The sequence below is a fragment of the Lissotriton helveticus genome, chromosome 1_1 (assembly GCF_964261635.1).
Source record: "Lissotriton helveticus chromosome 1_1, aLisHel1.1, whole genome shotgun sequence".
Lineage (NCBI taxonomy): Eukaryota > Metazoa > Chordata > Amphibia > Caudata > Salamandridae > Lissotriton > Lissotriton helveticus.
Genome location: NC_136057.1, coordinates 894,911,219 through 894,935,170, shown reverse-complemented (window position 1 = coordinate 894,935,170; position 23,952 = coordinate 894,911,219). Strand labels below are relative to the sequence as shown.

Genomic DNA, 23,952 nt, shown 5'->3' with positions numbered 1-23,952 from the left:
GGGCTAGACGTTAATGTTCTAATAATAGGCTTTGAATATCTGGGGAAGGTGTATTTTCAAGACTCCCTGCCAGAGCCAACGGCTCCCGAAATATTCATTCCCCAAATACTCTCATTCATATGCCCGTGTTAGTGCACGCGCGACCCTTGTGTGCACGTGCTCAGCGCAGGTTGTGTGAGACTGATTGACGAGTTTGAAATATGGTCCATAGGTCGGCACAGTATTTGTGTCTGAATCAGTGACAAATGGCAGATTTCTCTCCTGGAAAGGAATGTGTCTGTGACTTGTCACCTGAAAGTCGTCTCCTCCCTGGGTCATCGCCTCTCTGTTGTGTCTTTCAGAACCGCATGTGGCACCAGACCCGCTCTAAGAAGTCCGGCAGTCTGTGTGTCGGTGCAGACCCCAATCGGAACTGGGATGCCGGATTCAGAGGTAGATGCTGGTGCCGTCTTTTTTGATGTGGTAGTTTTACATACAGTGTTACTTTGAGGCATCACCCCATAAACAAACAATTACTTGGACCTCATTAACTGCGCCGCACCATTAATTGTCCAACCTTACTTCCAGCTCCTTCATTCCCATGCCCTGCCCCATCCTTTCTTAGTGCCCATATCGGCCCTTACACCAGCACCCCACAATAAGCAGAACATATAATAAACAGACCAGACAAATTGTTGATGGGAAAACGGTGTGCAGGTTTATTAGCATACAATGCCAACAAGGTGGGTTATCTTACAGATGATCCAAAGGCAAGCTGCCCCTCGCAGCTTCCAACCTGATGGACCTTGTAGCACCGCGGCCTTGGCCAGACGGTGCTTCACGGTTGTGGTGAGGGGACTAGCCCCTCCCAAATCCAGTGAACTCTTTGTCCACCATCTTGCTCACACCCCCCCTACGAGGGGCGGAGCGTTAAGGGACCCCCGGTTGTCCAGGTTTCCAACCGCCCATAGGATAACGGGGTGCCGTCGCACCCCAGGGTCCACCGCACAGATCTCCCGGGGATATTAGGCCTCAGCACCCTTTGTGCTCCAGAATAGGGACTCCTACGTCCCTTTTGCCTCTGGATCATCATGTAACTCCTCCTGCAACATAAATGACAGTAATTACTACATTAAACACCCCCCCCCACTTTCCCCCTGCGATGTCGGGTAAGCGGTAGGGAGGGGAACATCATCGCGAAAGTGGCCAAAGAGACTGGGAAACTAGGGGAGGAAGCATATATACTTCCTCCCGCCCCCTTCGCAGAACAGAAGTGACGCGCCATCCCGGAAGAGGTAACCACCCTTGGGCTAGAGGCGTGCCATCTTGGGGCACTAAGGGGCCGCCCTCCTATGAGGGTCCCCTGTGGGGACCCTCGGTCCGCCCTCAGTCTCTTTCCATCTTCCCTCCTTCTTTATCAATCACCCACATCATTGCTTCCTTTCTTACTTACCCTTTGCCCTCTTCAGTTCCCGAATGCCTCTCCCCCGCATTTTCTCCATTTTTCCTTGCTTTCTTCCTCTACTACATCTCTTCTATCTTCCATCTGCCTCCATCCTGCGATACTCAACACCCTTCCTTTCTTCCCCATACTTCTTTCCTTACTTTCGTTAATGGCTTACTGTCATTACTTCCTTCCACTTTCTCTTGCTACTTGCATTGCTCTCTCCATTGCTCTCTTCATCAATTCCTTCCTACCTCCCCTTCCTTCCTTTTTCTCTCTCTTGCTCTGCCATTCTTTCCTTCATCCCATCCTTACTCCCTTTGCATTTCTCGCTCATCTTTCCGCACTCCTTCCATTTGTTTCTTCCGTCCTCTAAACCTTGGCCCCTCCATGTATCCCTCCTTTCCTTTCTTCCTTAATCCTTGGATACCTCCCTTAGTCCCTTTTTTCTTCTTCCCTTCCTCTGCCATTCCTTCTTCCTTCCATCTTCTTTTCTTTCTCTCTTACTCCTCCATCTTCTCTTCCGCTCTGTTTCCCTTGCTTCCATTGTTCCTTCTTCCCTACATCATTCATCCTTCCTTCCTCTCTTATGCTCCTCCCACTTCAGTCTTTTGATATGTTTATTTCCTTCTTTCTTTACATAGATCCTCCACCTTTTCCTACCTTTCTTCCTCAAGGTCCCCTGTATGGTAATATCACCTCTTTCCCTGTCGATAGGGCCCTGTACCAGCGTGGACCCTTGCTCGGACACATACCACGGGCCCAGTGCTGAACCTGAAGTCGAGGTGAGGTCCGTCGCAAACTTCATAAGAAGTCATGGAAACTTCAGGGCCTTCTTCACCATCCACAGCTACTCACAGCTCCTCATGTACCCCTTTGGATACAAATCCACCAACCCAGCAGATAATTCCGAGCTGGTGAGTGACCCCAATCCTGCTACTGTTGTTCCACGTACTGTTAGGCCTGTTTGGTATTCTCTGTTTGGTTGGCTTTACAGTGGGTTATCTATTGAGGAAACGCCAGAGGGTCTTTATTCTGAAACCTCTCGACCTCTCCAGTCAATCAGTCCCCAGTTTTGTATTTCCTTTCAGACAGATGCATTTTTGGAGTTTAAAGCATTAGACTTTGTTACAGTTGTAGAAGAAGACAATTTTGTAGGTTTTCATGCTGGTCTCCCAAGGCCAGCCTCTGGGATGCATGTCGTTTCACTGCCGAGGGCTACATTGTGCTCCAAGTCTCCCAGGAATAGGCCCTTGACTTAGTGTCTGGAGGCCGATGTATGCTGCAGCCTTTCCACTATGTGAATCTCAACTGTTTTGTTCAGAATATTGGACTTTCTTCTATTTTTTCCCCTGTTAATTTTCAAGGTGTTATTGATTTGCCTTTTATAAATATATTGTCGTTTTTTAACTCAGGTTTTGGTGTCTGGATGTTTAGAACTCTTTCATAAACAAGCTTTGGCATAGCCAATAGGTCTTGCTTTGGGACCATATAAGTATTTAGTTATGCAGCACAATATCCTTGGTGCAAACAACTGTTGCATGGGTAAACAGTTATAAGGTCCCAAAAGCGAGGCCTATTGGCTATGCCAATGCTTGTTCTAGTCTAAGTGTTCTCTGCCCGGGTTTCGAGGGGTTAGATGGGACACCCCATTCATTTCTAGCATATGTTTATTGCAGTGAACATAAGCAAAGCAGACCGAAAAAGTGAAGAAAGACAGGGTGGCAAAGCTGCCCATACACTGTGTGGCCTTTCTTCTCAACAGAGAAAACCTGAGACAAGATCTCTTTCAACCTTCCGATGTTGTTTGAGAGGTAATAAAGGATAGATGCATAATATTGGCCTCCGGACCTTTGACATAAAATCTTTGCTAATAAAACACCATTACCTTAAGAACCCATGGCAACCCGATCTCATCCTCCAACTCAAACCCTTTATCACACCCTTGTTTGCATTCTTCTAATAACCCTGTGCTAAAGACCACATGATAAATAAAAAGGTTGTACAATGGCCATCTTTGGATTTTTAAGGATTGCCTATGCTGTTGCTCCCAGCATCATTTTGTAAATACCTTGTTTCTGGTGATTAATTTGGGACAAAAAGTGCATGGACACAGCATGTGTATAGTATGCATACATACCAACAGATGGATTCAGGCAGGAAACGCTTGTTTTTTAAACCCAAAATAGCTTGATTTTAGTTGTCTCCCACTTGAAATCACATTCGCGTCAATCGGAAAAATGAAGTCCCGGGATTGTTTTTCAAGTTCTCCCTCTTTCTTGTTTCAAATTGTTGGCATGTATGAGTATGACGTTATACAGAACAAGGGGAACCCAAAGTAGCAATAGGCCTGGGACCTTGGGAGTATGCAGTATTTCAAACAACAATGGTCCCAAACAACAATTCAAATATCAAGGCAAACAATAGTAAATATAGACCAAAATTGGAATCTATATTAGATGTCCAGCCGGACAATTTTAATAATTAATACAATCAAATGTGGCAAAGAATATCGAACAATTTCCAAGTGGGACACAAGCCTGTGTCCAACTACCACATATATACAGACATAGAAAAACAAACAATTACAAGGCAAGAAACAAGTCTGTAAGTTAGTTACAGTTAAAACAGACAATTAATACTTAAATACACTTTTTGTGATTTCACAATAAAAAGGTGTTCAAATCATCAAGTGTAAGCTGTCCACGACGTTTCGATCCCTTTTAATATGGGATCATCATCAGGACACATTAATACATGCCTTTACTATATATATAAAAAAGTTGCCAAACATAATACATAACATCGAAGGTACATCCATAAAAGAAGACAATAGAGTGTAACCAGAAGGAACAAAAGAAAAGAGAAAATAGAAAAAATACCAGATTAGTACATTTTAAATTACAAAACAAAAAAGTCCCTGTGGACTCAAAACTTTACAACTCAGAATTTGTGACTCGAGCAGGAACCCTTATATAACGTGCCATGTGGTAGGGACTCATGCAGTCGTATTTGGTTGAATTTGACGGGTAAGTGACAAATAAGTGCGAAAAATTGCTGCTACGCAGAATCATTCATAGTCTGTTACTGTGAACACAAGATTTAGTGCTATAGTGGTGTTCATGCCGTTTTAAACCCACACCATAAAGCATTAAGGCACGACATACCTCTTTTAGAGTCAGCCTCTTCTAACAATGCTGGGCGAAATTGCCAATACATACGATAAAGTGAAGAGATCTAAAAAACGTGAGGGTAGGACTTTAGAGTCTTGGAAATAAAATTTAAGCACCAGCACACGACAAATTGAAAGTCTCGAATTATGCTTACCAATAGGAGGCTCGGAAGGCTCCGAAAGCTCCGAGAATTGATGGTAAAACAATAATATCAAGTGTGGGTACAGATAGTCCTGCGATGCATTCCTACAGAATAGAACACGGGGATGCTTAAAATATGCAATATAATGGGGAAAGCGGCTATAGCAGAGTGCATGGAAGCTGTCTTACCGGTAGGATGACAAAAAGCGGGGGAAAAGGGGAGTTCTTTCCAGGTGTCGTTATGGAGAATGGTGCATCCGCCCGAGTCAATGCTCAGTTAATTTCAGGGTCTATTCTACAAAGCAGACCGATAAAGTACTCGGTTATTGCAGAAGAACGTCTTACCGTTAGAGGAACGGTAAGAAATCAATTGTAATAGTGACTCAAGTAAAGTGCATTAGAGCTGTCTTACCTCTCTAATGAGACGAAAACCTCTGTAATGGGGGGTCTAGCACATCCAAAAACGGATAGGGAGTGCGCTCGAGATAATACTCGATCTATTCATGGCGGAAGGAGTCCTCCGTAAAGATAAACCTGAACAGTGAAACAAAGTTACATGATCACAGTCATGTGATGAGCAGGAGTTGGGGGAATCCAGTGGTCTCTCTGGGGGCCATCTTGAAAGGGACAATTTTCAAAATAAATAATGATTGCATCAAGTGACAACCATATCGGGCTCAGAGATTCTCATAATTGAGGTTATACTAGCCAGGGACATTAGTGTATTATCAATTCTATAATTAGGTAGCTGTAAATCATGATTAAAGCAGAAAAACGCAAATCTGCCAAAATACTAAAGTGCAGAAATGCTCTCTGCTACTGCATAGAAAACCTCACAGCAATAATTATGCACCTCAATTTTAAACTGAATAAACAGGTCTATTGTACAATTAAAAGTCAAATAACCAAGTAATTAATGCATACAAATGCGGCGGCCATTTTATACGGGTGACAACCCATTGGGAATACAGATCTGCAATCACCAAAAACAATTTCACTGAAAGAACAATTTACACATTTATACGGGAAATAATTCATCCGGGTAACCAGCTTGCTGTTTAAGGAAAGAATAGATACCATCGCCAATATACAGTCTATCAATCAAGAGACCCCACAATCACATATCCACATGACAATACAGTTCTATAATCACAACAAACAGTTTCATGGATAAACCTTATTCAAAGTTAATATCAAACGAATAATTTTATAGTAAAAAATTAAACGAAAATTAGTAAAGGACTAGTTCTTACAAAAGGACCTTATTTTCATATTTCAAAAATTCATCGTAGCATTATGACAATGATCTTACCATTTCGAATTAAAACACAGAAATACTCTTTTGGCAATACCATCACGTAAATATTACATAAATGTACCGACAAAAAGAGCTAGGAAAATGTCCCCAGATCGCAGAGTTACAGGACAGGCTGGAACAGAGGTATTTGTCAGAGGGTGGATTTCAAAAAACAGTGAAAATCAAAGCAGTGAGGTCCAGTCCTCCAAACGATTTAGACCAGTGTGTATACTTTTGGTCCTCAGAATCCACTTTAATTCCTCTTTATTGAGCAGGGTGCATATATCGCCTCCTCTTGGTGGGCTTTTGACTGCATCAATAATTGTCCATTTAAGTTCGGATTCATTGTGATTTTTCTCAGAGAAGTGGTCCACTAAAGGTGCATTAGGTGTCTTGCACCGGATCCGACTCTTGTATTGTCCAATCCGAAGGCGTGCCTTTTGTGTGGTATGCCCTATATAAATTAGGTCACACGGACAAAGAATAGCATAGATGACATTAGAGCTATTACAGTTTGTAAAATGTTGTCTATGAAAGACCAAATGCTGATACAAAAAGTCTTTTCCCTCTATTGTACTTTCGCAAACAGAGCAAGAACCACATTTTGCATGGCCTGTTAGACGTGGAAGGCCCCATATGTCTTCGAGTGTATTCCCAATTTTAACTGCTGGCAGTGCTGCCCTCACTAGATGCTCTTTGATGTTTTTAGATTTTTTAAAAGCAAATAGTGGGCGCTCTAAATTGAGGATGCCTGCATTAAGAGTGTGCCAATGTTTACTCACACTCTTTTTCAAGGCATTTGAAATAGGTGAAAAAGTTGTCACACAAACAATGCGGTTCTGTGTAACCTTCTCCTTTGGATCAAGCAAGGTTTCTCGTGGGCAATACCAAGCCCTCTTGAAAGAGCGTCGGATCAATCTTCTAGGATAACCTCTCGCTAGAAGTTTAGTGGACAAAGTATTTGCTTCTCTAAAATAATCCTCTTTTCGAAAACAATTTCTTCTCAGCCGAAGAAACTGAGAGAAAGGTAAGGAGTCATGTAAAGCCCTAGGATGATTGCTCTGGTAGCTGAGCAGCGTGTTTCGCTCAGTGGGCTTTCTATAGAGGCTTGTAATTAATCTTCCTTCACTATGGAAATATATATATCTAGGAAGGATATTTCCTGTGTATTGGTTGATAAGGTAAACTGCAGGCCATTGGAGTTATTATTTAGCCAATGCAGGAACTGAGCTAGGAGATCCATAGATTCGCCCCAAATCAAAAAAATATCATCTATGTATCTCTTCCACAGGGCAATAGCACTGTGGAAGGATTCATAGGCGAAAGGATACGATTGCATTCAAGATGATCTATATATAGGATCGCTAGATTAGGAGCAAAGATTGCTCCCATTGATGTCCCTCTGACTTGGCCATAGAATTGGTCCTCAAATATAAAACAATTCTTGTGAGGCAAATCTCTAGTAGTTGTAAAATAAAAAGCATGGGTACTGCATGTGGCCGTGGTCTAGAGTCCAGAATTTTCTCCATAACCAAAAGGGAATCTCTTTGGGGGATATTAGTGTATAGAGATTCCACATCTAAGGTACATAGTACCTCAGATGTGGGATCAAAAGGATGATCTTCGATCAAATTGATCATCCCCATACTGTCTCGTATGTAAAATTGAGTTCCTGGAACGAATTCCTTTATAAAATGGTCCACATAATAGCCCAAGGGCTCAAGGACCGAACCACAACCGGAGACTATTGGTCTTCCAGGGGGTTTTTCTGCGTTCTTATGGACTTTTGGCAATGTATATATTACCGGTTTCCTTGGGAACTCAATGTTCAAGAACTGGAATTCTTTATTGGTAAGATATCCACACTCAAGAGCCTCAGATGTCACCTGGGTTATTATTCTTTGGATCTCTTTCGTGGGATTATTAGGAAGCTTGCAATAATGTGCATTATTGCCCAATAGCCGCAGAATCTCCTTGCGGTATTTATCCCTATCTTGCAAGACAATACTCCTCCCTTATCGGCTGGCTTGACAATCACATGATTGTTGTTCTTAAGGTCTGCCAGCTCCTGTTTTTCTGCAAGTGAGATGTTATATGGTACAAATACTTTACTGTACTGTACTGTACTTTAGTGGAGAAGTGTGGCTCAATGGTTAGAGCAGGCAGACCTTGATGCAGAGCTCTGGCCAGGGACCAGGGTTCGATTCCCGCCTCGGCGGGTCTCCGGCTCATTAATTCCCCTGACTGGATATTCTCGCCTCAGTGCCTGTTCTGATCATGGGTCCCACGCTGCAACTCTGGGCAATAGCTTGCTTAGTCTCCACAACGGCCCCAAAAGCGCTGGGATGCCTGGCTGCACCTGGGGGGTGCCCAGGAGTGGACATTAGCCAGGAAGGGTTCCTAAGCGGTATACGGACAGCGCCGGGACACCTCCGGTGAAGGTAGCTGTGCGCTTTACAAATTCCGACATTTACATTTACTGTTTTCAATTTTAGCCAGGTCTTTTAAAACCAGTTTCTCGAAGGTAACTACTTCACCCGGTATCATGCTTCCTTTGGGCGAAAATATTGACGGGGGCCTGAATGGAGTATTAGCAGTTGGAGGAGTGGAAGGGTTCAATAGAAAGAAGCTATGAAGCCTTATCTTTCTAAAGAACCGTAAAAGTTCAGTCTGTACCTCTAGAAAGTTGGGGCGTACAGTAGGGACAAATGAAAGTCCTTTGTTCAGAATAGATAATTCAGAAGGCGTAAGACAGTGTTGGGTCAGATTAAAAATGGGTAACAAAGTGGTATCTAGAGTATCAGTCTCAATATTCATCATATCAGAAGGAAGGGTCTCATTCACCATTGGTAATGCTGCCTGCGAGTGAATCGCTCTCCCGGAGGATTTGGCCAGCGTTGTGGCTGTTTGCCTCTTCCCTTTTTGGGCTGTTCTGTCTGGCCTCGCTCTAAAAAAAGAATTCTACGTGGAGTATTTTGCCCTTCACTGTTATCTGAATTATCAGAAGATTCCGCTGAACTATCAGAGAAACCTACAATGTTTCTTTTTTTGTTATAGCGTCCCAACGGACGTTGGTTCTGGGGGCCCGTATAGGATCTATTGGAATAGAAATCTTTTGCAAGATATGGATAACACGTTCAAGTGAGAATTGTTGTATCTCTTTCTTCACTTTAATGTTTTTTTTGTTTTGTTCTATTCGGTTGAATTCATCAACAGTCTTCTGGACCTCCTCTAATAGTTTTTTTTATGTCAGTGGGGGAAACCTGCTCTTTTATTTGTTTTTCTAGATCTTGAATCTCTGCAACAACTTTATTGAGTTCCTCGGTGGCAATATCTATTCCAAGCGCCAACCAGTGCCTGGAACAGGTGGTGCTGATGTAACTAAATCCGGTGGTATATTTGGGATTATCTGTAAATACCCCCGGTATATTGCGTACCACTAAACCTTGTGGTATAATTTTTGCCCGTAAGTATTCATTGAGCAGTTTTATCATCAATTCTAGTCTCACCAGTTTCTTTTTACATTTCTCTAGTTGTTCTCCCAATGTACTGTTTGGAGGATTTATCGAGCTTGTAGCGTCAGAAAGAAGAGAGGGACCTGCTATAAGTTTCTGGATGTAGTCTTCAGAGTACAAGGGTGTGTGATCTGACATACCTAAGGTAATAAAGAAGAAAGAGGTGAAGCATACAAAACAGTGTGGGGAGAGGACTATGTATGAGTATGACAACAGAGTTTCTTGTCCTCTGCTAACCAGACGTTTAATATATGTAGGGAAATTCTGCCGGGCTGTCCTGTGTGTATGTAATAGACAGTGGAACTTGTTGTCAGGATTCTGAAACCGTTCATACATCACAGGCACAGGATGAAACGCCTGGACATGCAGTGAACATAACAGGAGTGATTGCGACATTCTGAAGACCACTACCCCTTCCACAGGCTTCAGTAATGTTTAATTCACAGTCTCACAATTTCAGAATTTAAACATTTTCTATTTGCAACAAAACCTTTGTTGTTACCCATTTATCTTAAGAAACTACGAACCATTGAAACATCCAATACTCCAGGCTGGTTTTGGTGTATGTCAGTTGTGTTATATATCTCAGTGCAATAGAAAGCTCAGGGAAACAAAAATAACAGTTGGGTGGTACACTATGGGCAGGGCCGGACTGGGAACCAAAACCAGCCCTGGCAAAGTGCTCGGCCGGCCCCCCCCGCCCCCCGGGGGGGAGGGGGGGACCGCTTTTCCAGCTGATTTTGTTACAGTGCCGATTTTGCAGCTATGTTGCAAAAACGGCTCTGCAACAAAAACGGCCCCCAGGGCCCAAAACCGGCCCCCACCCTTGCGGCCGGCCAGGGGATTGCCCGGTGCACACAACGGCCAGTCCGGGCCTGACAATAGGAATCCTACAAATGTAGCTGATGTGTTTATATCATGCCCATTTTAGAGACCCTCTACTTTTTTCATCCCCGGCAAAGCCCTGTAGTCGCCTTACAAGTGACTGACTGCATCTTTCTATCACCCGCCAAGCGTTGTGCAATGCTTTTTAGCTTTTTTCTTTTGTGTAAACTAAACTCTGATTGTCAAGCTGTACCTCAGAGCTAGGTATGACTAGTACACTTATACAAAGAGCTAATAAAAGGAAGTGTTTATTTACCCAGTTGTTGGGTAAATAGCACATAACCTCTACTATTTACCCGGTGGCCGTCAAAAATAGTACATAATTCTTGCTGTTTAGCTGACCATAACCTAAATAGTAGAGATGGTGTACAAGTTGACTGGCAGACATATAAATAGCGTGAAGGAGGTCTTAATTTAGCTGGCCATTGAGAGAAAGGGCCAATACTCAATGGTAGGGTGGTGGCCTTCTTGTAATGGGAATGCAATGTGTGTGAGGCATTTGAATGTAAATGCATACGCAAACAGGGGCGATTTCTCCATTAGGGCACTGGGGCTCTGCCCCTGCCCTAATATGCATCCCAAAGGGAAAGTTAACAATTTGTCACCATGCAGATTAAACAAGTATTTTTAAAATCAGTATTGTCAGTGGCTGGCTTCTCTCTCCCTGAGAGACAGCCAGAACAAACAAAAGTGTGCACGTATGGCGCTTTAAGAATGATGCCATGACGCAGAATTTACATTTTCACAGCCCTCGGTGCAATGCAAGTGGAGCTATAATGCACTCAGCTCCTCCATGCTGACATAATGAAACCCCTGTGCGTTTCCACACAAAACTCTGTCTGCGGCTGCACGTCACGTCAATCTTCCTACGCAAATCCAACCCAATCAGAGTAATCACAGGGGAGACACGTAATTCTGCATGACTGTGACCGTGTGACGTGATCCTGCTGCCCAGTCCCATATCTTTTAAGGACTGCCTTGATTGCATGACCCGGCTACCTTAGTTCGATCTACAGTTCTGGGATGGAAAATGCAGTAATGCAGACAGTTATCCAAACATTGGTGCCCCTGAATCGGCAAGGCAGCTTGCTCTGCATCAGCGATCGTGGTTTATTTTCAATCCGAGCACATACAACGTAACATCTTTCACCTTCAGCCAAAAAACAGGGAACTGCCAAACAGTAGATTGGACTGACAGTGGAAATTCTGTTTCTGTTCTCAATTTTTCTTATCCAGCACATTCAACAGATACATTTTGCAGAGAAGGGAAAGACTGAGCTGATATCGCCCGTGTCACTTAAATAATGACATTTTTTGCTAGAGTTGCCTCCCTTATTGCTTACGTTTAATTTCTCAATCAGTAAAATATAGTACTGTCTGAAACCTTGGATCTTATTCCCAAAGAATGTTTCATAATTAGTGTTTGGGAATTACAGGTAGGGCACATTGCTTTAAAAAGCTTTTTATAATGAAATAATGCAAAGTAATAAACTGTGAGCAGATGCAGTTCAGGAGAAGCGAAGCAGCACTAGGTTTGGCCATGTAATATGCTGTAATTGGATTACTTGGGGTGACGTCTGGCCTCTTTCCTGTCTCTTTCTGCCCTTTTTCACTACAATGCTTCCCACTGGGGTCCCTGACTCTCTCCCACGCTTTTTTGATACCAGTGTCTCCCTTCCATAGTGGTTTCTTTTCCTTGTCTACACCTTTTATTCCTTTTGACACATTTTCCAATCTACATATTGTTTCTCCTCTCCCTCCCCCCATCAATCCTCTCCCCAAAACACTTCTGTAATGTTATTTATTATTTTACCTAGCTCTTCCCTTCTTATTGGTATGGCATTCTGCTTTCTTCTTTATCCATGTACCATTTTCCTTACTATATACTCACTCCACTTTCTCACTACCCATCCTCTCCTCGTCTCTACAGTTGTCTCTTCCATGTCACCAGATTTCCACCCTCTGTTTTTGACCCCTTCCTCCTCTCCTTCACTTGTGGCCCTCTTACCTGACTCGACCCTCTAAAGTATCAATGTGTTAGAATCCTATTTCTGTTTTCTATGTCACTCATGTGCTCTATGTTCTACCTCCATAGCCTCTATGTGTCACTCTCCAGTGCTCCATTCCATGTCATTCTTATACTATTGTCTGTGTGGTCGCCAGTGACAGATGAATAAACCATGTAACTTCACTATACTGTGGAGCCCCTAACCCACCATCATTGGGCACGCAAAGGCCCCTCATCAAGGATTGGACTTACACTCCTCCCATAGATACACCTGGACTATTCGTGGCAGGGAAATTGACAACCATTGAAGAAACATCTGAAGTATTGGTTCCGGGGGAACGTGTGATGACAGTCCTAAAAAATATCAGTAAAAATGGGGCACCTGACCCCAATGGCCTACCAGGCCACCTTTTCAAATAAGATTGCGACTTATGGGGAACCGTACTCATGCCACTTTACCAATACTGTCTGATAAACTCAATTTTCTCAGAGACTTGGAAAGGCTCCATGTTGCAACCTATCCATAAAAAGGGTAACACTGGGGACCCCTCTAATTACAGGCTTATTGCCCTGCTGGACATTGAGGTGAGAGGATACGCCAGCCTCCTCCTGCAAGATCTACAGGACTGGGCTAATGAAAATGAAATTTTACCTGCGTACCAAATTGGCTTTAGGCCAGGAGCATCTACAACGGACAACATTTTAGCTCTCGCCTACTTAATAGAACAGTCCGGGCAAAAAAACACGCCTCCTCTCTTTGCATGTTTCGTGGACTATTCTGCTGCCTTTTATGGAGTCAATCAGAGTCTGTTGTGGCGGAAACTGCAAGATTGGGGGATACCGGCAAAACTGTTGAAAGCCATAATCAGTCTCTACACAGGTACTTGGGTACGGGTAAAAACCGCGACGAATTCAGCCACTAAAAAGATTCCAAGCGACAGAGGGTTAAAGCAAGGCTGCGTATTGGCTCCTCTGCCTTTTAATCTTTACATGGCAGACCTCGGAAAAATGATATCTAACACTAACCTTTTACCCCCCCAAAATCGGCCCAAATAGATTATGTTTAATGCAGTATGCATATGATATGATGTTACTGGACCACACTAAAACAGGCATGCAAAGATTACTAGATGCACTAAACACCTTCAACAACAACAACGAATTACGAGAGAACGCAGGAAAAACAAAAAGTAGTGATTCTTGGGAAATATACCAACAAGCTCAGACAACAGTGGAGACTGGGTAATTCACAAATAGTAACAGCGACCAAAGAGAACTACCTGGGGGTGTGGCTGATGAGCAATGGGACACCCACAGCACATATTGCTTCAGTTGAAACAAAAGCCAAAGCAGTAACCTTCGCGTTGTGCAAACTGTACTCCAAGCTAAACAGCCCGTCGACCAAAGCAATTAGAAAGGTTATAAATGCAAAATTCCTCCCTGCAATCACGTACGGTCAGATAGCATTCCCGGCGGCTTTCATTAACACTACGGTACATGCCAACTGTCGCGCATTTAAACAAATCTTTCAGATTCCCGCTCACGCTCACAATGCTCTGGTGCGACTGAAATTTGGGTTGCATAAACAGAGTTATGAGCATTGGGCCTCAAAGGTGCGGCTCTATCCAGGGGTTTGCGCAGCCCCACTGGACAAAATGAAGTCAATTTTAAAGATAATTTTCATGAAAGGAAACAATCCGTGGCATGAAGGCCTGCACACTGCCTGTAGTGAATTAAATCTCGACGTGGCAAAACTGCAGGATTTTACTCACCAGCCTGGCATCCTAAAGTCCATATTGAAAAAACAAGTCCGATTATTATCAAAGGAAGAGGACATGAAGGAACTTAATTCATCCAGTAGTAATATTGGGATTCTTGCAAGTTCCTATGAGGACCATCTACGGCAGCCATACCTCAACAAGGCATTAAACAAGGCGATCTTAAAACACATTTTTATGGTGAGACTTATGGTTTTGCCGATCAAAGATATCAAAAGGCGCTGGAAAGCCTTAGCGGCAATAACAACTTGCAGACTGTGCCATCAACACGAGGTATACTTGGTCCATCTAGTTTGTATATGTCGTTGTTTGCTACACGCAAGACACACTTTATTGAAACCCTTGTTCCTAAAACATGGGATGTGGACCTGTACTGAAGCTATGAAGTCTCTTTTTAATCTGGAGACTCCAATGGAATTGACAAGGTTTGCAAAGTTTGCATATAAGGCTAAAGAACTCTTAGGCACAGCCGCACATCGCACCTTTGAAATGAAATTACTTGGTGAAAAAAACTCATGCTTCATTTAGGATTGTACATCTTTCACTTTATTGAAATGAAATCGCCTACGTATATTTAGTACTCAGTTTATTTATGCCACTGTCAGACTCATGTATTTTACCATAACATCGAAACTTTTTATTTAAAATAGGTTTTGAACATTTCCAAGATTATTAGGAATGCATTTTATAACTCGATAACTCCAACTCTCTCCTGCAAGACTCACAAAGTGTGCACATAAGGGGAAGGACCCTTCAATATTGAATTGATGTATTGGCTGTATACCAGTACTTTATTGATTTTATCTGTTTTTAAGTCCCGCTTGTAAAAATCATCTTTGTTTTTTTTAGTAGATATAACATATCAAAACTCGCTAGGTATGCATTAATTGTAACAAAGTAAGTGAGATTTTATTTGAAATTATTTGTAACAATTTTTATTAATTGACACAATATTCTCTTTCACTATACTATTGTCTGGATTGTTCTCCCTCAGGTTTTCCTACTCTTCTGAACGTCTCACTCTATTTTTTTCCGTTCTCTTATCTGTCCTTTTCCTGTATCACTCTCTTACCTCTTTAGTATGTCTGTCCCATATTACTCTCTCCACTCTACAGTAGCTCGCAGTGAGGTGATCACATCACTGGAGAGGTTCAAACTTGCTTAGCAAAACCAGAAATTGTGTTGTTTCACAAAGAAAATATACTGAAAAATAAACTGTTTGCCCATTATTTAAAAAAAGTTAACGTTTCCCTGATCGTTAAATAAGGGAGTGTGGGGTAGGGTATGGTGGACCCACCACAGCCATTTTCTACTTGTATTTTGGAGTATGGATTTGCGCCCCATCACTTTGAGAGCTCCTTCAGGTTCTTGTCCATTGGGTCAATGAAGAACAGGATTAAGGGTACCTGGACCAGGGTGAGAAGGATCAGGAGGGCCAGGGACAGGAACATGGATCTTGACCCAGTGGACAAGGGCTTGAAGGAACGGAAATACAAGGGGTAGAAGGAACAGAAGGCTAAGGGCAATAGCTAAGAGGAGGACTAGGAGGGTCTGGGAGCACCAACCAGAGAAATGAGGACAACCAGGGCCAGGAGTGACAGACCAAGGTAGACAGACCAAAGAGGACCAGTACCAAGAGACAAATGTAAAGAAAAACCCATAGACAGGAGGGCCAAGACCACAGAGATCAGATCAAGGAGGACCAAGGGGCCAGAAGCGAATGTACCAGTACCTGGAAGACTATAATCAGAAAGAACACAGGCTAACAGGACCTAGAGACGGTATATTAGAATCGACAGGGGAAATATAAAGGACTAGGAAGTCTAGGCCCAGTGGGACCAGGATCAGAACGTTCATGAGGATCAGACTGAGGGGGATGCTATACCAGGATGCCAAAGACTGCATGAACCAGGATGAGCCGCAACAAGGGAACTAGGAAGACCAGAAGAATGAGGAAGACTAGACCCAGGAGGACCATGATAGAGATGACCGGGGTCAAAATGACAAGAGCAAGGTGGAACACTAGGATAGGGAATGAGGACGGGGCTACTTAGAGAGCTGGGGACATTAAACAGCAGCAGAAGACCTGATATACAAGGAACAGACAAAGGAGTACCATAACTAAGAGCAGGGCTACTTGGGCTAGGAAAACCAGGAGCAAGATTATTAGAAACAGACAAACCAGGGTAATAGATAAACTAGGGGAGCAGACCCAGGAGGACTGATGGATGAAAATTAGGGTGAGAGGGGTGAAAAGGTCCAGGATCAGAAGCCCGAGAAACAAGATGCATGGGATACAAAGGACTAGGGGCCAGATGTAGGTGGCCAATTACCGGTCGGTAACGGCCGAATTCGGCCGTTACCGACCGGTAATTGGATTTTGAGAAGTAGGGCCAGTCATTTTACAGAATCGGTAAATTTACCGATGGGTAAATTTACCGATTCTGTAAAATACCGAATCGGTATTTTTACCGATTCGGTAAATTTGATATGTAGGTGGGACTCTTCTGAGTCCCACAAGCCTTACTGAATCGGTATTTTACCATCAAATTCAATTTGATGGTAAAATACCGATTCCGGTGTGCATGCACATGTGTGCATGCACACCTGTGCCATATGACAGGCTGACCTGCCCTTGGGGCATGTATGCCTGCCACATGGCACCCGACCCTGTCATGGGGGTGCTAGAGGGTGTCAAAGTGACACCCCCTGCACCCTTGTGAAATTCGGTATTTACCGATTCGGTAAATACCGAATCGGTAATGCCCATTCATTCCTATGGGCTTCAAAGCCCATAGGAATGAATGGGCATTACCGGTCGGTATTTACCGAATCGGTAAATACCGAATATTACCGATTCGGTAAATGCACATCTGGATTTACCTACATCTCCCTCCTTCTATTTTACCGATTCATAAATACCGAATCGGTAAAATTCGGTATTTATGAGTCGGTAAAATAGATTTACCTACATCTGGCCCTAGGTGTTTTATAGTCTGCAAATTCTATCAGGAATATAGTAAGATGTATTTGCTTCCTATTGTTAGGAGGCAGGGCATTTGGACACCTCTGGTTGCTTTGGAATATCTGCAAATATTGGATTGTCCCTTGAATTGTGTGAACATCTGCACATTCTTAAAATGTGCAATCAAAAGGATGAATTCCATGCTATTTTAGCTGGATTTATATCTGATTATTCTTTTAATGTGCTGATGGAAGCATTTTGGTGGTGGTTATTCATTTATTGTGTTTTATTGATGCAAATAAAGGACTAGGCCCATTTGTGGAGAACAAGAAAACCTCCATAAAGGGCATCGCAGGTCCTTATTCCTTGGCCTTTTGTTTAATGGAGTGACATTCTGGGCCATGTCTGTCTAAATAACTTGGAAACATCAAACACTTGGGATGTAATGACCTATAAGTTTGTGACTGCTTCGAATCCAGTTTTAGCACAAAGGGCCACTAAATCCCAGGGATTATGACCATAAAAGCAGTGGTGTATTAAATGCCCACAACCCCACAGTGCAAGGGGGGGCGGGGGCTTGAGCTCCAGGCGACCCCCGCAGAATAGTACCCTGGCCTGAGAGCTCATGAGTGAATCTGGAGGGGGCACCTTTATGTATTTTTCAGGCGGACCCTTTCAAGTTTCGTTATACCACTGCATAAAAATGCTTATCATTATGTACAAATACGCTTTATGAGTTAAAAATTCTTTTGACTAGTAAAAGGACTTACACGATCATTTTTGAATTGCAAATATGAGGATTGAAGAAAGCGCTTACCTCCCTTCCCTTTCCAATTCGGAAAGGATTTTATTGATAGTTTGTGACTGAATGGTCACAAACCATTGATGAGCTAACGACCCTTGAGTTGGTGTGATAACTTATTTAAAAAGGGGAAGGGGGCCCCTTTGGGCCCCTTTTAAATTTGGAAATAATGTTGGCAGCTTCTATGGGGCGATGTTTTCCAAAACGGAAAACCTTTTTTTTTTTAACCAGCACTGGCTCTTTCAGGGAACAAGGGCTGCTATAGAAAACAAAATTCCATTTTGGAATGCAGACACAGAGAGGATGGTGTGCTGTACTTCGCAGGCCACCATTTCTGGTGATTGCAACCAATCACAGAGGGTCACAAATTAATAAATATTAATATTAATTAGGCAGGTCATTCTAAAACCCCTTGCTATTTAATATTTTGCGAACTAATCCATTCCCAAAACATATGTGCCGAATTTGCTGCCACTTTTTGCGAATGAAATAATAATATATAAGGACCCTAATTTTCATAAAGTAGGATGCCAATTGTGTCCACTCCTTGTTTGCAATCCTGCCTGTTGTACGTACCTGTTGAAATTTGCAAAAGGCATAATAAAAGAAAATGTAAGTTATTTTAGAGCAGCCAGGTAAACAGTTAAGTTTCTCTGTATTGCCTCACTACTAGCCAAGTTGTGGACACTGTCTACTATTTAGCCAGCCGTAGGTACATAATACATTTTCGAATCAAGTTATTTGCAAGACTACCGTTATACAATACATCATTTCTGCTAGTGACATTTCTTTGCTACTTTTCAGGCTACTGGTCAAATAACATAAAAGTTCTGCTACTCAAGCAGCAGCCATAAAAATAATTAAGTCTATTTGCAAGGCTGTGGGCCCAATTGTACGTCTACTGTTTTGCCTCGTTTGACTGCTGGCCAAATACTACAAAACCTTTGCTATTTATATAGTGACTAGGTAAATATAGAAGTGCAGAAACTTTACTATTTAGCCAGCTGCCACCTAATTTTCTTGCTATTTGTATGTCTATCAGCCGAATAGTGCAGAATCTCTACTATTTAGCCTGAGACCAGGTAAATAGTGAACATTTCCTGCTTTTTGCACAGCTTCCGGCTGAACATTGCAGAATCTCTACTATTTAGCCAAGGGGCGGGTAAATAGCCACTACGTAAATAAAAATATAAACCAAAAAAAATGAACACCCTTTAAGTTAAGGGGAGAAAGTTTAATTTACAGGTAAGAGATGTTCCCTAAGGACTAGAGCTGCTGACCTTTCAAATGCAAATCTGGTACGAATCCAGCCCACAACTTAACAGCCTGTGATTCTGGGCATATCAGTGATATTCCTCTGCCTAAAAAGATCTTCTGCCTTTCATATTAAAAGAAATATCTAGTTCTCATCTAAAACGTTTTAAATCACATGAGCTAATTTCTCGCTTTATATTTAAAAACACACAGACACAATGCGGATCTTAATGCTCCAGATCCGACAGTCATATTTTATATGTAAGTATATGCTGCCACCTTGTGGTACTTAGCTTAAATACACTTGCAGCACTTAACATTAGTCAACAATCTATAAACATAGTTGGTAATAAGATGACAGTTACCAATGGATATTTATCACTTAAAATCACAAATCATTACAATGGAACTGTTTGCCCAATCTCTAACTTCCCCCTTTTCTCCTTTCTGTGTGACTATCGCTGTCTTTCCTCTAGAGCCAGGACACCTTTTTGGTAATCATGCGCTCTATGAATATTCATTTTAAATACAGCAGAATCAACAATCACACTGAGTCACAGGAATAAAGCGTTCCTGGGTTGCTTGTGTTCCGGCTCAGGGAGGACCTGGCTTTTCAATTCGGGCTGGACTGTTCCTATTGGAGCAGGGTCAAGACTGACTGGCATATAGCTGGGTCCAAAATCAGGTGGCATGGTGTGCAAAATAATGATGGATTGAGATGCAGTCCGAGTGATTACCAGTGGTGGAGTTTACTTCAAACATTCCAACCATCACTGTTCTGTGTACTTTAAATATACCTAAGGCTGCATTTATTTACCAAGATAATATCCTTGTCACATAAGGATGTTCACACTGACTAGGCCTCAAACATGGGGACACCCATTGTGTAATTTTCTCTTTTGCAAGCCCTGTGTTGCCACTCTCCTTCCCCACCTACCACCTCCTCCACTGTTATCGCACTGCCATGTGAACTGGCCTTTAATAACAGATGGATGGCAAATAATACTATTTATAACATCAATTTCTATTTATTTATATTTGTAACAATAGTAAATACTTTAAGGTACTTTAACATTATTTGCTGCTGTATTTAATTTTAATTCTCTACATCCATTATTTTACAGGGGACGCTGTTGCAGTACCATCTGTTGGACTCGTGTGATACTGGGCTTAATACTGTTTAATTTTTGTGAATAGCCAAAAGTGTTAAGTTTAATCAAAAGTGTAAATTACTCAAAAGTGTAAGTTACCTTTGTGAATCAGACCCTAAACAATTGAAACAAAATTCAATCAATCAATCAGTCAGGATTTGTAGAGCGCGGCTGCTTTGCCTGTGAGAGTCTCGAGGCGCTTTAGGGTCCTGCTGCTGGATCATGCTGCCTGTACTTATTGGTTGAACATCCAGGTCTTGAGGTCCGTCCTGAACTGTTGGAGTGATGGTGAGGCTCTGAGGTGAAGGGTGAGGGTGTTCCAGCTCCTAGCCGCTAAGTAGGAGAAGAAGCGGCCTCCCCTGTTTGCCCAGCGGATATGTTGGGTGACTGCCAGGGCGAGGGGTCCAGAAAGGAGTTCACAGGTAGGTTGGGGGAAATTAACTAGTTTGTTGAGGTACACCAGTCCTTTGTTGAGTAGCAGGGCCGGACTGGGAACCAAAACCGGCCCTGGCAAAGTGCTCGGCCGCCCCCACCCCGCCCCCCGGGCGGGAGGGGGGCGAGCGCTTTGCCAGGGCCGCTTTTCAGCCGATTTTGTTACAAGGCCGATTTTGCAGCTATGCTGCAAAACCGGCTCTGCAACAAAAACGGCCCCCAGGGCCCAAAACCGGCCCCCACCTTTGTGGCCGACCGGGGGATTGCCCGGTGCCCACAACGGCCAGTCCGGGCCTGTTGAGTAGTACCTTGTAAGCGTGGGTGAGCAGTTTGAACTGGCCTCTCTTTGTGACTGGTAGCCAATGGAGTCTCCTGAGGTGAGGAGTGATGTGCTTCTTTCTGGGGAGGTCAAGGATGAGTCCGGCTGCTGTGTTCTGAAGGTCTGGAGTTTCCTCATGAGTTGGGCGGTGTTAGATCTGGGGGTCTCTAGTTGGCAGAGGTAGGTACCACTGTCCAAATAGGGACCCTTGCTTCTAGTTAGGGCAAGGAGATAACCCTCTGAGATAACCCCTGCTCACCCTCTAGGTAGCTTGGCACGAGCAGTCTAGGCTAACCAGAGGCATTGCGTCAAGTATTTGTACCAACACTCACAGTAACACAGTGAAAACACCACAAACTGACTCCACAACAGTTTAGAAAAATAAAGGTATTTTAATCTAAACTACACAAGACCAAAACGACAAAAAATCCAACATACACAGTTCAAGAATATGGTTTGAAAAAGAGTTCTTAAGGTTGCGTTAGAATTCTCTACGTTGCGATAGAATTCTCTACTGATGCGTGAAAAGTTCACAGTTGCGTCACGTTTACTCACAGTACCTTTTAGTTGCAACAAAGTTCCAAAAGCAGAAGCTGGTGCGGTGGAAAACAAGCGCTGCGTTGCTCCTGAGACCCTGGGGAGGCGATGCGACAGCTCCGCTGCAGCAGCGGGCGTGTTGCGACAAATCCGGTCTGTATGGGGAGGAAGGCCACTTGTATGGATTCCGATGCGTAGGTTCCGTAGGAAGTCTGTTCTCGCAAAGGCACGATGCGACGATCTCGTAGGGGCTGCGACGATCTCCGGGGCGACGATGCACGGTCCAGCGGGGATCCTCTCTCTCGCAGCTCCTCGATACGTTGATTCTGCGACGATGCTCGCAGCGACGTGATGCGGTCCGCAAGCAAGCCGGGCGGCATTCTCACCCAGCGAAGACAGGCTCTGCGACGATACTCGCAGCGATGTTAGATTCTCCCGCACCGGTCTGGTGCGTCCCGCAAACGAAGGATGCGACGTCTCTGGCAGCGGTGTCAGGCGCTGCGACGATCTCAACCTCCGTAGCGGCGGGAAACTTCTCGCACTGTCGGGGATGCGCTCCGCAAGCGAGCGATGCGACACTTTTCAAGTTCAAAAGTCACTTAAGCTTAGTTTCAAGCTTCCCAGCTCAGATACAACTTCCAGAGGCCCCACAACTGGATCAAGCACTCTAGGAAGGACAGAACTCTCTCAGCAGAGTTCAGGGAAGCTGGGGGTGAAGTCCTTTTGTTCCTGGGACTTCAAAACAGGGAGCCAGCTCTTCTCAGGCCCTTGGAGATTCCTTCAAGACAGGGGACACAGCTCAGCAGCAAAGTCCTTCCCCTCTCCTTGGCAGCAAAGCAACAGGTCAGTCCAGCAGAGCAACAGCAGGACAATCTTCCTTCTTCAGTTTCAGCTTTCTCCTTGGCAGAGGTTCCTTCTTGATTTCCAGGATGATCTAATTTTCTGTTGTCAGGGGTCCTGTACTTATACCCCTAAAGTCTTTGTTCTCTCTGTGCATGTGGGCCCTGAGCCCGGTCTGAACCAGTTCTGGGTGTTTCCTGAGTACTTTGTTTTGCTGGCTGCTTCTTTCCTTTCAGAGTGAGGGGCAGGGTCCTCAGCCGCCCAGCAGGGGGTGGAGCCAGCATTGTGGGGGGAAAGCCCAGCCCTGGAGCACTTTGTTGACATGATTCCTTCTCTCCTTTCACAGTGCAGGGCAGAGACATCAGAAGCACCACAGGGGGTGGAGCCAGCACTGTGGGGGGTGGGCACAGTCCTATTCAGGCCCAGGTGCTAACTCCTCCCACCACTCAAGTTGCAAATGCAGTCATTTAGCCGAGGGCAGACTCAGCCAGCCTCCTGGGGAATTCCCCAGCCCCTGTCACTCTCAAACCAGACAGTCAATACACAAACAAGCCCAGGCACACAGAAGGGTCAGACAAGAGAACATCAACTTTCTAAAAGTGCTGTTCTCAAACACAGGATTTAAAAACAACCTTTCCTAAAAGATGTGTTATTAAATTCTGAGTTCAGGGATACTAGATACTTATGTCCTATCTTGTTCCTATGGGAAGAAATGCTGTTAACCACTGTAGCCAGCGTCCCCCATGTTAATCTATGGAGCAAGATAGCCTTGCAATAGTGAAAAACGAAAATGGCTGTAATTCACTACCAGAACATGTTACCTGCACCAGTACATGCTCTACCTTTCACATACACTGCACCCTGCCCAGGGGGGTACCTTGGGCCTTCCTTAGGGGTGACTGATGTGCACAAAAAGGGAAGGGTTAGGCCTGGTCAGTGGGGACACTGACCAGGAGGACATGGCAGTTCTAAACTGCACACAGGCACTGCAGTGTCAGGCCTGAGACATCATTTTAGGGCTACTCTCCTATGGGTGGCACAATCAGTGCTGCAGGCCCACTAGTAGCATTTGTCATCACCAGCCCTGGCACACCCAGTGCACTTTTCTAGGGACTTCATGGTGATACAAATATGCCAAACATGTATATCCAATTAAAATAATACTGTACATACAGAGCATATGCACTTTATCACTGATCAGCAGTGGTAAAGTGCGCAGAGTCCTATTGCCAACAGCCACGGGTCAGGAAAAATAAGGGAGGAAGAAACAAAAAGTTTGAGGATGACCCTGCAAGAAGGGCCAGTTCCAACACAACCCCCTTCCAGCCTAAAGCCAGGGTAGACCAAACGATACCTCGATGGTGGTCCCTGCTTAAGGTGATAGAACACGGAAACTGGCCCACACAGCAGGGCAGTCCTGTTCTACGCGGTC

At 43.9% G+C, this 23,952-nt stretch overlaps 1 long non-coding RNA gene across 1 annotated transcript in view; it reads left to right on the top strand.

Annotated features, from left to right (window-relative positions):
• Positions 1-345: 345 nt before the first annotated feature.
• Positions 346-23,952, top strand: part of LOC144818419 (uncharacterized) — a 96,387-nt gene continuing 72,780 nt past the window's right edge. The window contains exons 1-2 of the long non-coding RNA XR_013607102.1: positions 346-432; positions 2,141-2,340. This is a non-coding gene — a long non-coding RNA (uncharacterized LOC144818419). The remainder of the gene's footprint in view (positions 433-2,140; positions 2,341-23,952) is intronic.